The sequence below is a fragment of the Schistocerca piceifrons genome, unplaced genomic scaffold, assembly GCF_021461385.2.
Source record: "Schistocerca piceifrons isolate TAMUIC-IGC-003096 unplaced genomic scaffold, iqSchPice1.1 HiC_scaffold_2340, whole genome shotgun sequence".
Classification (NCBI taxonomy): domain Eukaryota; kingdom Metazoa; phylum Arthropoda; class Insecta; order Orthoptera; family Acrididae; genus Schistocerca; species Schistocerca piceifrons.
The window spans coordinates 2,298,261-2,312,395 of record NW_025728274.1 but is presented as its reverse complement, the minus strand read 5'-3'; positions in this window follow the sequence as shown (position 1 = coordinate 2,312,395).

Sequence of the window (14,135 nt, the reverse complement as noted above, 5' to 3'; positions counted from 1 at the left end):
CTTTGCTGTCCTTCCACTGCAGACATTAGGCAAACTGTACCTGCCCACTCCCAGTGCTGCAGTTTACTCTTGTGGATCATGAACCCTCACAGAAAGTGAGTAAGCTGTTAGCAAATGTATCTTTGGTGTTACAGGGATTATGTAAGCAGACAAAAGGTACTAGTTTCATGTGTCTCATGTGGGGGAAAGTACGAAATTCAGTAGGTGGGACTTGGATACACTGTATAAACCAGAGATCTTTGAGAGTTTGAAGGAGTGTTAGGCAACATTGAACTAAACCAGGGAAATTAATACAGTAAATGATGAAGAGTTAGGTTTGAGAGATAAAATAGGGAAAGCAGCAGAATGTCACACATGTAAAAAAAAAAAAAAAAAAAAAAAAAAAAAAAAAGAGAGAGATTTGATTAACGAAAGTAGAAAATATAAAATATGAAGCAAATGAGGCAGTCAGAAGTGAATACAGATATCTGGAAAATAAAATTGACAAATTGTGAAATGGGTAAGCACAAATGGCTGCAAGGCAATGGCTAGGCCTAGGCCTTAGAGCCATGCATAATTTGGATAAAGATGAGTTGCTTCTATGGGGAAAATTAGAGACCATTGGAGAAAAGAGAAGCAGCTGAAGGAATATCTAGAGCTCTGATGGCTGGCCAGTACCAAACAAAGAAGGGGAAGCTGAAAGGTGGAAAGAAAGTATAGAGAATTTGTATAAAGGGAAACAAACTTGAGGACAATATTACAGCAATAGAAATAGTAGGTGAAGATGAGATGAGAGATATGATAATGCAAAGGGAGTATGATGGAGCACTGAAAAACCTAAGAGGAAATAATGTCCATTGAGTAGGTGACACTACATCTGAAGTACGGACATCAGTGGGAGATTCAGCAACGAAAGAATTATTGATCCTCAAGTGCCGGATATGAGATGGGCAAAATATCCTTGTACGTCAGGAAGCATGTAAAAATTCCAGTTTCAAAGTAGGTAGGTGCTGACACGTGAATAATACTGAACTGTGAGCCTGATAAGCTATGGCTACAAAATAAAGAATGAATTTCTTACATGGAAAAAGCATTACAACTATATCTTGGAGAGCAATAGTGTCAGTTCTGGAACAACAATACCAAACTAACCACTTACCCTAGAAGGGCTTGGAGAAAGGCAAACATGTGTTACAAACATTTGTAGATTCAGAGAAAGCTTTTAATAATATTGTCTTTACAACCCTTATTGAAATTTCCAAGGTAGTGGGTGTGACATGCAGTGAGTGAAAAGTTATTTATGACTTCAGAAATCAGACTGCAGTTACAAGAGCTTAATGACATAAAAGACGGTTGTGGTCAAGAAGAGAGTGGGACAGGAAGGTAGTTGATCTACAGTTTTATTCATTCTACAGTTACTTTTATGGTGTGCAAACCACTGTGCAGTGGATGGCAGAAGATATTTTCCACTGCACGTTGTTGCAGTTTTCGTGCATTCCATTCACATATGTATAGTGGGAAGAATGATTGTTTAAATCCTGTTTACACACTGAATTAGTCTAACCTCATCTTTGTGACTGCTGTGGAAATGGTACATAGTGGGTTGTAGTATATTCATAGATTTATCACTTGAAGCTCATTCTACCAACATAATAAGTAGGTTTTCACAGAGGAGTTTTTGTCAATATTAAAGCATTTATCAGTTAAGTACTTTCTGAATATTCATGGCACTCTCCCAGAGGTCAAACAAATCTGTGACCATTCATGCTTCCCTTTTCTGTATATGTCAATTATTTGTCACAGTTCCCACACAATGTATGCAGCGTCATTCATAGACTGACTGCATTTCCCTCATTATCTGCCAATGAACCTCATTCTGTCAACCTACTTTACATATGATTGAGACTCTGTCATTGTTCTAAGAGGGTGATTCAAATGAAAATCTTAAAAGTGTAGTAATATTTTTAATTGGAACAGTGGACAAAACACTTGCATGTCATTTTTCAATGTAGTCTCCCTGATGCTGAATGCATGTATTCCACAAATTTGGATGTGCATAGATACCAAGATGAAAGAATTATTTTGGTCATGTGTGTAGCCAGTCGTGCACTGTGGTTTTCACCTCTTTATCACTTCTGAAATGCTTATGTACTGTTGCTTGTGAGTGTGCATTTAACAGGTGATTCTCTAGGAGTGTGGTCTGGTGAATGAAGAAGATGTATCAGACATTCAAATTTAATTTCCTGAATAATCTCAATCTCTTAAGGACTGTGTGCAATTTGGCATTGTCTTGCTGTAGCAGTATTCTTAAAGTCAAGAGTCCTCATCATTTACTACTGATTTCTCAGCATTTCTGAATAAGTAGTTCTAGTTACCATCACTCCACAACCTACATAATGCTCCAGAATTATTCCATTTGCATTCCAGTAGAGAATGAGCATGACTTTTCCAGCAAACACCTGAGTGTTGATATTTTTGGTTTCGGAAATGAGGTGTGTTGCCATTCGTCGCTTGAATTTTTCATTTCTCATTGGTGAAAGTGGACCCAAGTCTCATTGATTGTAACAATTTTTCTCAGAAATGCACCTTCACAGCCACTGACGTGATGCTCTTTCGATTCGACAGTCAGCTGACATGGTATCCAACTCAAAAACATCTTATCGAACTGCAGTACATTGTGAACAATATTCTGTGCTGAACCAATATTAATCTTCAAACTTGTAGCTATTTTGTTCAGAGTCAGGCGTCTATTATCTTTTGCAAGCTGCTCCTCTAACTCAGTGTTCTCATCCGTTACTACACAGTGAGCCTGCACTGGTCTTGGGGCATCCTTAACAGAAATTAGACCACTTTCAAACGTCCTACACCACTCATACCCTTGGTGCAATGACAAACGCAAACCATCATACTGCACTGTCTTTCTGTTATGAATTTTGATACCACACTACAGAAACAATGCATCGCAGTCTTGCTCATTTGCAGTGCATGTTGACAGGGAAGCAGCCATATTGTTGTGGATGGTGCTGTCTTCTGTCTGTCGTTCTGAACCCCAAGGAACACTACTGCCACCTACCAACCCCAGAGCACAACTTTCCGAAATTTTGTTGAACTTCTAAGGCTTCACTTTCAATCACCCTCATATTTTGTATCGGTACATCCATTTATCTCCACAGATTCTGATTGTCACTCATGGTACTACAGTTATATAGAAGTACATATTTTTGTTTTGTGAAGTGCACAATTTCACATTGCAAACATTTAAAAACAAGTAGCCAAGCTATATACCACTTTTAAATATTCTAAAGGTCTGACTGAATGTTTGGGCAGCTTCTCTTGGACAATACTTCATTACAGATAACTGTATCATCCACAAGAAGCCAGAGGTTAATAATGTAGATGAGGCCACAAATGTACAATAAAAACGACGACAGTCCTGACACATTTTCCTAGTGCACACCAGATTTCACTTCTACATCTGTCAATAACTCTATGCCAGAGTTAGCACACTAACTGTGTGCTTCCTATCAAAGAATCCTCAGCCCAGTCATAAATTTTTCCTTACTCTCCAATGGTCCTGCTTTTGATAATAACCATAAGTGTACAGAGTCTTATGCATTTCAGAAATAGAGAAGTACTGAATCTACATGACGTCATTGACCCAAGGCTTTCACTTAAGTGCAGTGGACAGTATGTTGAGAAGATGAATATCAACAAAGCAAAACAATGTAATGGTATAGAGGCAAATTAAATCAGGGAATTATGTTAGGAAATGAGACGCTACAAGTATTGTGAATTTTGCTATTTGGGCAGTGAAATGGTTTTCAAAGCAGAAGGGCAATTAAATGCAGACTGGCAATAGCAGTTTATGAAAAAGAGGGCAGGTTAACATCCAATTTCAGTTTAAATGCCAGGAACGTTTCTAAAATTATTTTACTGTAGTAAATGATGTGTGTGATCAGCATTTCAGACGACAAGAGAATAAAAGCTTTTGATGTGTATGTAAGAATGGTGTTGACCAAATAACAAATTAGCAGATAATGAAATGAACTGGGTAAAAAGAAAATTTATTGAATAACTTCGTTGAAAGATGGGTTCAGTTGAAAGGACCCAATGAAAGCTATCAAGGAATTGTCAGTTTGGTAATGCAGGGCAATGTGAGGTGTAAATATGACAGAGGGAGATTAAGGCTTCGGTTAAGAAAAGGGTTCAGATGCAAGTATGTGGTAGTTTCGCAGATATGAAGAGGCTTGCACAGATTGGACTTACAAGGAGAGCTGCATCAAACTAGTCTTGAAGACAGGAACAACAACAACAACAACAACAACAACAACAACAACCATGGAAACAGTCATTTCAAGGTTTCATGTTCCAAACTTTTGAGAGTGAAACGTGATTCCTTCAGTAGCTCTCTATCTACAACCCTATACTTTATTTTGTACCTGCTATGGAGTAGTTCCTGCTTCCATCAAAGCTGCTGCACAGTGATTGTGTATGGCAGAGCATCCATCCCATCACAAGCTGTTCTTCTAGGATTTGAAGAACAAATATCTTGAGCTGGAAAGATAATATACAAAGAAAAAATGAAATATTGGTGGCAGGCAATGAAAACCTCATAAATACATTTTGTTAAATTTTGCAGTTGAAGCAAAAATAGTTTCTGAAAAGAATACTATAATGTAATACAGGAAGTTGCTAAATGTGTAAATATATAAGAGAAGCCTAGTTATTGACAGATTAGAGAAATCTATGCTGTTTCAAAACACTCTTTGATTATGGAGTTACTGGTTACTGGAAGTTAGTTTTCACAGACGGATGGAGTTAAGAGGCCTAACATCGATTTGTGAAATGTTAGTTTGACTTTTATGACATGAAAAATTGCCAAATACAGGTCTTGTTGCCTTGGGAACACTGAAGATGGCAAATGGGACAGTTTGAATTCATGGAAGCTGTTTGTGCAACACTGAATCTGTTGAATCCTTCACTTGTTGGGTGTCCATAAAAGGGCAGTTGTAATAGTAGAAGAAGAAGAAGAAGAAGAAAAAGAAGATGAAGAAATCTAACAGTAATGTAATGATAAGTTCTGTGAAGTTTGGAATGTAGGAGATGAGATACTAGTGAAAATAAAGCTGTGAGGGCAAGCCATAAGATGGGCATGGATCCCTCAGTCAGTGGCACTTGCTTGCGAAAGGTAAAGCTCCCAGCTTTGAGTCCTGATCTGGCACGTAGTTTTGATCTGCCAGCAAGTTTCATGTTTGTAAGTTGTACCAATATAATTATGAGTTTGGAAATCATTGCATAATTTGTACTGTTATAGTGATTAAGTGTCTCTCATTAGACGTTGCTTCATGTAATGTTCACATTGAAACTCAGGTCATTGATAGTGAGACACTTGTACCTATAATAATTACTGAAGGTATAAGGGCAACAAAAATTAGTATAATGATTTACATGTTCAGTAAACTACATATATAGGTAGTATTATTATTTTAAATGGGGACCTGGTAACATATAACTCTGGGGAGGAGGATGTAGTGGAACTGTAGCTGAAGCTTAGGATAGTTGAACTAGTACTGGATAGATAGAATAGTTTGTGATGGGAGGTACTGTGCACAGTTTGTGGTCTCTTTAAGAAACTCCAAATGAGACTAACATTCTACGTAGTACACATAAAACAAAGTGTAGTATTATAGACAGGGATGTTAAATTAATCTAGGTGGCTGTTGAGAGTAATGGGATGCCTTCACTTATTACTGTAACAGAATATTATTCAAAGACATCTCACAAAACACAAAGAAATTCCAGTCAATTGTAAAGGCAGTAAGTGGCACAAAAGTTAGTCCAGGCACTTATGGACGACACAGGAAATGGAGTGGAGTGTGGCACATGAATAGCAGAAATGATGTGCAGTGTTTCAGAATGTTCCTTTACTAAAGAAAATCCAGGAGTAGTGTCCCTATTTTACACTGATCTCCAGGAAGGGTAGGAGAAGACATCCAGAAAAGACAAACACAATCACTGTAAGATACCTTGAGATAACTTGTACAGAATGAACCTCCCCCCCCCTTGCCCCCCCTCCCCCCCCCCCCCCCCCCCCCCAAGGCAACAGGTAAGGATTCCAAAAGTATCAGTCCTACAGAATGCAAGTTCTGCGTTTCTTGCACACTGCCCTGAAAGCCATGGCTCAAGGCTGTCAGGTTGGTGCAATATTTCTTGACTTGTGAAAGCATTTGACAAAAAAATGAAACAATGACCATATATGGCAAGGCTAGTCAACCTGTTTTTACCTTCTGTTGAATTTTTTATCTCCTGTTGGTAATAAAATTTTTTACCCACCCATCAGTTCTACAGTAATGGTGACTTATAAACTAAGAAAGTAACAATTACGTAACAATAATTACTTTACAAATACTTTGTCAGAATTTTATGAAAACCTAATAGAATACCTGTTGGTGGGTGGTAGTGATCTGATTGACTATCACTGATATATGCTATCCATTGAAGATTGTGAGCAGATGGAAGATTTCTCATTAGGCTGGATGCAGCACATTATTTTAAGTAGTGAGCCATCGCCAGATGTAGATATATCTTCAGGCTCGTCCAGGGATATATGTTGGGGCTCCTGTTGTTAATGTGGTATATTAATGAACAGAGAAATAGTATTAACAGTAATCTCAGTCTTTTTGCAGGTGTTGCAATTACTGATAATAAAGTAGTACATGATGAAAGATGCACAAACAAGGTGTGTGAAAAAAAGTAAAGAGACTGATCATTTATCTACCAAGTTTTTATATTTCTTGAACAATAATACTGTCCCTTTCAAAGTAGCTCCCTTTGACAGCTGTACCCTGGTGGAGTCATCACTTCCAGTCTTGATAGTGGCAATGAAAGGCTTAAACTGTTACAGCTTTTAATGTGATCAGTCATGTTCTTTTGAATGATCTGCAAGGTCCCAAAATGATTTCCTTTTAAGACATTTTGCAGTTTCAGGAAAGAGAAAAGTCACAAGGAATCTAATCAGGAGAATGGGGGGCTGTAGAATACTAGGAATGCCTCTTCAGATCAAAAATTTCGTGATGGAAGGGGTTGTGTGACATGGGACATTGTCATGATGAAGCATTCATTTGTAATCAGTGTCTAGTCTCCCTTGATTCACACTTTTCCTGGGCCTTTCATCTTTGTAAAACAATTGACAGGCAGTTTTTCCTGGAGAGAGTGTTATAACTTCAAGTTAAATAAATATATTTCAAGGACGACACAATACATGTAATTCGCAGATCAAGTAAACAAAGTACGACGTGTGTACACTTTAACAGTCAAATCAGAACTGAGTCTGAGTCTAGCGGCTGCTCGCGGCTGGCCGCTTAGGTGGCCTTGCTGCGGTGGCACTTTGAAAGATTGGCGATTCACAACACTTTTCCCCCTCTTACAATTTTTGCACAGATCTTGATGGAGGTGGCCTGTAGATTGCTAACATCCATAGGTGTTGTTTGACTGGCCATAAAGCCTTGAGGAGGAGGCTTCCTGTATGGACGGATGTGTCCCCGATGATAACAGGTTGAAATGACAGGAGACGTGGGGGTTGCATCTGCTGGGGCCCCATGCACCAATCTGCCTGTTGCGGCAAGTCCGGTTGTTATAACAGGAGACAAGGGTGATGTGTCCGCGTCCGTAGGAGAAGGAGGCAAGTAGAGTTGTTCTAACATTTGGTTCCTGCATGGGCACATCTCCTGTTGGCGTCAGTTCTTGTGGTGGCACTGAGATGATGGTGAGAGGACTGTGTTGTGAGTAATGAGATATTCCAGGATCCTGAGTGTCAGGTAGAGCCGAAGGTGGTGTAGCGGCATCCGGAGCAGGTGTTGCCGGCTCACGAGGCTGAAGCTGGTCCAAATGACGCACTGCAACACCCGTGTCCATCTGGATATCGTACAGGCGTCAGCTACAGTGTTGTAAGATGCGGCCAGGACTCCATTTTGGCTGCCTACCATATCCCCGTACCCATACACGGTCGCCGGTGGTGAACTGGCCAAGCAAAGGCATCCGCGGCCGTGAGGTGGGAGGCTGCAGAAGAGGAAGTAGCATGCAGGGCAGTCGGCCATGTAAGTGCTCAGCCGGGCTGTGGTCGCCAATGGGGGTGAAATGGTAAGAAGCCAGAAATTGGAGAAGCACATCATCAGCAGCAGCAGAAGAAGTCAGCAGTTTCCTCATATGAGCCTTAAATGTGCAGACCAGACGTTCAGCCTCACCATTTGACTGTGGATGGAATGGAGGGGCCATGATGTGCATGACGCTGTGATGGGCACAAAAATCAGCAAAATCAGAAGAGGCAAATTGTGGGCCATTATCAGTAACGAGAGTAGAGGGAAGGCCTTCCAAAGAGAAAATGCGAGCTACAGCTTTTGTGGTTGCCACGGTGGTAGGCGACGGGCAACGGACAATGAAAGGAAAGTTAGAGTAGGTGTCAGTAGTGAGACGCCAATAAGCACCTAAAATAGGTCCCGCGAAGTCAGCATGAATACGCTTCCTGGGCTTCTCAGGCGCAGGCCATGGTGACAAAGATGACTTCGGTGCGGTGGCCTGTGACGCACAAGGGCCGCAGGCAGCGACCATATGTGCGATTTCTGAGTCAATGCTGGGCCAGTACACATGACAGCGCACCAGAGATTTTGTGCGAGAGACACCCCAGTGCCCTTGGTGAAGGAGACGCAATACCAAAGCATGCAAAGATGCAGGTACCACAACACGCAGTGAAGCATTTTTTGTGGAAAGGAGGATAACACCATCCCTATGTGTGAGGTGGTAACACAAAGCGTAGTAGTTCCGCAATCGATCAGAAGTCTTAGCGGACATATGATCTGGCCAACCTTTCTGAATACAGCGTAAAACCTGGGAGAGGGTAGGGTCAGAACCCATAGCAGCCACCAGCCACCAGCCGGTCCCCAGTGAAGGGGAACCCGTCCACAACCCGCTGCTCGGGCACATCCAGGTGGAAACACAAGAGTTCATCCCTATCGAATGCCAGATCAGGACCCATGGAAAGGCGAGACAGTGCATCAGAATTCGCATGTTGAGCTGTCAGCCGGAAATGAATCTCATAATTGAAACGAGACAAGTAGAGAGCCCAACGCTGGAGGCGGTGTGCAGCCTTGTCAGGAAGTGATGTTGATGGATGAAACAAGGAAACAAGTGGTTTGTGGTCCGTAACATGATGAAATTAGGATCCATTGAGGAAAACACCAAACTTATGAAGAGCATAAATAATGGCCAAAGCTTCTTTTTCAATTTGAGAATACTTTTGTTGGCCATCTGTGAGCGTTTTGGAGGCATAAGCAATGGGTTGTTCAGAACCGTCAGAAAAATGGTGGGCAAGGACTGCACCAATTCTGTATTGAGAGGCATCCATGGCAAGAACAAGATGTTGGCCAGGTTGATAAGTAGCCAGGCACGGGTCCTGTTTCAGCATAGTCTCCAATTTCTGGAACGCCACATCGCATGACACGGACCAGTGAAAAGGCATGTTTTTATGCAACAGGCAATCCAACAGCTGAGCCACCGAAGCAGTAGACGGTAGAAACCTGTGATAGTATGCTATTTTCCCCAAGAAGGCCTGCAGTTCCTTAACAGATGTAGGGGGGGAAGGGCATCGATTGCAGCGACAGTTTGCTGAAGTGGACAAATACCATACCAAGAGAGTTGAAACCCCAAGTACGTGATAGAGGCTGGAAAAAAATTTTGATTTCTGCAAATTACACTTAATGCCAGCAGTCTCTAAGACATGTAAAAATGTCGTGTTGGCAGAAGAGCCAACACCTTGTTACTAGAGGAGCCCGAAATGCACACATCTTAGCTCATGCAGGCTGCCGTGAGGAGGGAAGAACTATACTGACATGAGGTCTGGAACATGACAAGGAATTAGAATTCAGAAAGCGGATGTAATTAGTTTCATACTTAACTTTAATCCATTAATGATGAACATCGCTCTTGACAGTACATGAGTCACAATATTATCTGTTCAGAAGACATAGTAACTGAATATGGCGCCTTGTTAGGTCGTAGCGAATGATGCAGCTGAAGGCTATGCTAAACTGTCGTCTCTGAAAATGCTAGCAAAGTTGGCTGTACAACTGCAGTGTGTGCTAGGGCATCTCTCTAGACTAGACCTGCTGTGTGGCGGCGCTCTGTCTGCAATTACTGATAGTGGCAACATGCCGGTCCAACATATACTAACGGACCGCGGCCGATTTAAAGCCTACCACCCAGCAAGTGTGGTGTCTGGTGGTGACACCACAAAAAGTGTGCAGAGATTCTGAAGATGTTCTTCAGTGGTGGAGACATTGACAACAATGTAGTCCATGTAATTTATACACCCAGGGACAGTGAGCAATAATTGTTCCAAGAATCGCTGAAAGAGAGCAGAGGTGCTGGCAATCCCGAATGGCAATCATTCGTATTGATAGAGGCCAAAAGGCATGTTAAGGACCAGAAACTGCCGGGAAGCAGCATTGTGGGGAAGCTGATGATAGGCTTCTAACAGGTCAAGTTTAGAAAAATACTGGCCTCCAGCAAGTTTAGTGAACAGTTCTTCAGGTTGAGGCTTAGGGTAAGTGTCGATGAGGTATTTAGTATTTACAGTGGCTTTGAAATCGCCACAGAGATTAATATCACCATTGGGCTTAGCAACGACAATGACAGGAGAGGACCACTTACTGGAAGTGACAGGAAGCAGGACCCCTGAAGCAGTGAGACGATCCAGCTCCCGTTTGACCCGATCACGAAGGCCCACAGGAATGGGCCAAGCCTGAAAAAACTTAGGCTGAGCAGTGGATTTGAGCGTGATATGAGCTTCAAAGTCGTTTGCACAGCCCAACCTAGGACAAAAAAAGGACAAAAAATGTCATTGACAAGGAATCCAATTGAGCATAAGGAATAGCATCAGAGACGATATTGACAGTCATCTATGGAGAACCCAAAAACACGACTGGCATCGAAAACAAAAAGATTCTTCGCATTACTATGGTCGACCACAAATATGGGAACAATGCAAACTACAGATGTAAGATACCTCAGCATCAAGCTGTCCCAAGAGAAAAATCTTCTGTTTATTGTAAGTCCATAATTGCCTAGTGACAGGTAGCAGGATTGGAGAACCCAACTGAAGATACGTCTGAGAACTGATGATAGTGGCAGCAGAACCAATATCCACCTGCATGCGAATATCCCGACCCAGTATTTGGACAGTGAGGAATAACTTCCCTGAAAGGGAAGAAGTACTATTGACAGACAACAAAGAAGCAGAATCAGCGTCATATTCATGAACATCATGTATGCGGTCAGATTTGCAAACGGATGACACATGACTCTTCTTTGTGCATTTGTGACACACGGACCAACGCTGTGGACAATCCTCTCGTGAATGTTTTGTAAAACACTGCGTACATGAAGGAAGTTGCCGTGGGGTTTGCTGCAGTTTCTTAGAGGTTTGTTTACGGCTAGGCTGAAGCTGCACTTGGGAGCATACTGCGGCCATGTCGGCTGGTGGGGACACACCGCATGCTTTGTCAACAGCTCACAGAGATTGTACATCCCCGATGTCACCCTATGCCTCTATTTGTGCTCATGCAGCGCGAAAAATTTCAAAAGACTGAGCAATGGATAGGACTTCATCTAGAGTCGGATTTGCCAACTGAAGGGCACGTTGCCTGACTTCTTGTCGGGCGCCGACCAGATAATAGCATCCCGTACCATGGAATCGGCGTAGGATTCTTTGTGAACGTCAGTAAAATATCAACACTTTCAACTAAGGCCATGAAGTTCAGCAGCCCAAGCATGATAGGATTGATTCGGTTGTTTTTGACAACAATAAAAGGCAACACGATAGGCTACCATATGCGTATGCTTTTGAAAATATACGGACGGAAGTGAGCACATTTCAGCAAAGGACATAAACGCAAGATCTTTCAAAGGAGACAATTGCGACAACAACTGATACATTTGAGGTGAAATTCATGAAAGGAAAAGAGACTTATATGTTTGGTTGTCCAAGACATGAAATGCCAAGAAGTGCTGTCGAAGACGTTTTTCGTAATCAGACCAGTCTTCTGCCGTCTTATCGTAAGGAGGAAAAGGAGGGAGAGACCATGACAAGAGACACCCCGCATTGGATGCCATGACAAAATTACGAATCGCATTTGTGAGAAGTGTTTGCTGTTCAATGAGACCTTGCAATAGTTGACTTAATTAGCCATGGAAACCTGTGGGTCAACCATGAAAAAGAAAAATTCACTACCTCGTCGCCAATTGTCCGAGTCTAGCGGCCACTGGCTGGCTGGCCGCTTAGGTGGCGCTGGTGCTGCATGGCTGGCAGACAGCGCCGCATGTGGAGGACGCGCGTAACTGCGCAGCGGCACTTTGAAAGATTAGTGAATCACAACAGAAGGGTTGTGGAAATCTCTGTGCCACTCCTCACTTTGCTGCTTTGTCTCAGGATCATACTCCAAAATCTAGGATCCATCACCTGTGATCACATAACTGTATCATTTGTGGTCATTGGTAGGCCTCTAAAAATCAGTGCACATATTTCTTCTGCTGAATTGGAGTTTTTAGCACCATTTTGGTGCAAACCTTTTACATGTACAAAACTTCAGTCAAAATTTGATGTATGGTGAAAGTGTTCAACAAGTTGCCCACCATCCTTATTGTTAAACGTCAATTTGATTTCTGACGAGTGTACAAATATTAGACTTTTCGTTAGTCTTTGAAGCTGAAAGTCTCACTGAGTGAAGTTTATCTTCAAGTTGTTCTCAGCTTTCCAGAAATGATTTGTGCCAGTGAAAAAGGGGTGCTCTTGATAAGAAATGTTCCCCTTAGGCCTGTTTCAACTTTTCAAATGTCACATTTCTGCATTCCACACATTAAACTGTGCTGTTCCATATTCATAGCACACAACAAAAACCCGACTTTGCTGATAGCACTCTCAAAGATAATGTGACAGCTATACAGATCTGTAATTTGGACTGAGCATCTGGAAGGTATGATTACACCAATCCACACAAGAACAACAACACAGCATTCCTAGATCACTTGCAGTGTTGTCAGTCTTATTGCTTTTCCCACACACCTTCCATCTTCAATGAAATGTTGCTAAGTTTTAATAGTGCTAACATTGTGTAACATACTGTCAAGATTTATGATATTAGTGATACTACTCAAAGTTGTTAAAGACTTGGACGCTATGCATGCACAATTTAAAAAATCTTTGTCACCCTTCTGATTTGCATGGTGCATTGTGATAATTATATGGAAGTACACAGCCATTTTCTGTATCAGTTTGCTGTCATTCATTAGAAGATGAACAACCTTAAGTACAAGTATTCTCTTATGATGAACTAAAATTATTATAATCTGCTTCAGAAATACTTTCTGTTCATCCAAACAAACTTATACAATTAAACTGAATTTGTATTTGTACTTCTATGAATTGTGAAGGAGTTCGGTGATTTCTTTCGAGAATCAGTTTCTCTCACCACGTAAAACTAAAGTGACACACCTCATTGCTGTACATTGTCGTATAAGAAGTGAGCAAATATTAAATCCTTTCTTCAACTTTTTAAACATGTCACATTTGTATATTGCTTTAAATGTCTAGAAATTTAAAACTGAGCACTTCATATTATGGAGAAATGTAGTGTCCTGTGATTACGCTGTCAGTGAGTTGTGATCTGAATTGGTCAACATGTACAGATACTTGTGTAGCAGTTTGTGGAATGATTACATAAGCATATTCATCAGTGAATCAAGTGGCAGACTTTTTCACAAAATACTAGAGAACTGAGTAAGTCTATATAAGAGACTGCTTGCAGAACTCACATCAGGCATGTGGAAGCTGTATCAGAGATGAGTAACAGGAATATTGATTATATAAAGGGAAGGGTAGCAGAGATAGTGACAGGTAGATGGACACATGGAAGGATATGATGGATATACTAACTGGGGTGTTCAGTAGTTCTGGCAGTTGTGCCAGTGGAGAAGAGATGTACAAAACAATTCTTATCAGGGATACAATCAGAACCGCTCACTCACTGAAACTGACAATCTCTTTTAGACGATTTACCACTCAGCATTCGCTTGACAAATTAAATGAAGGAAAGGTGCTTTGCCTT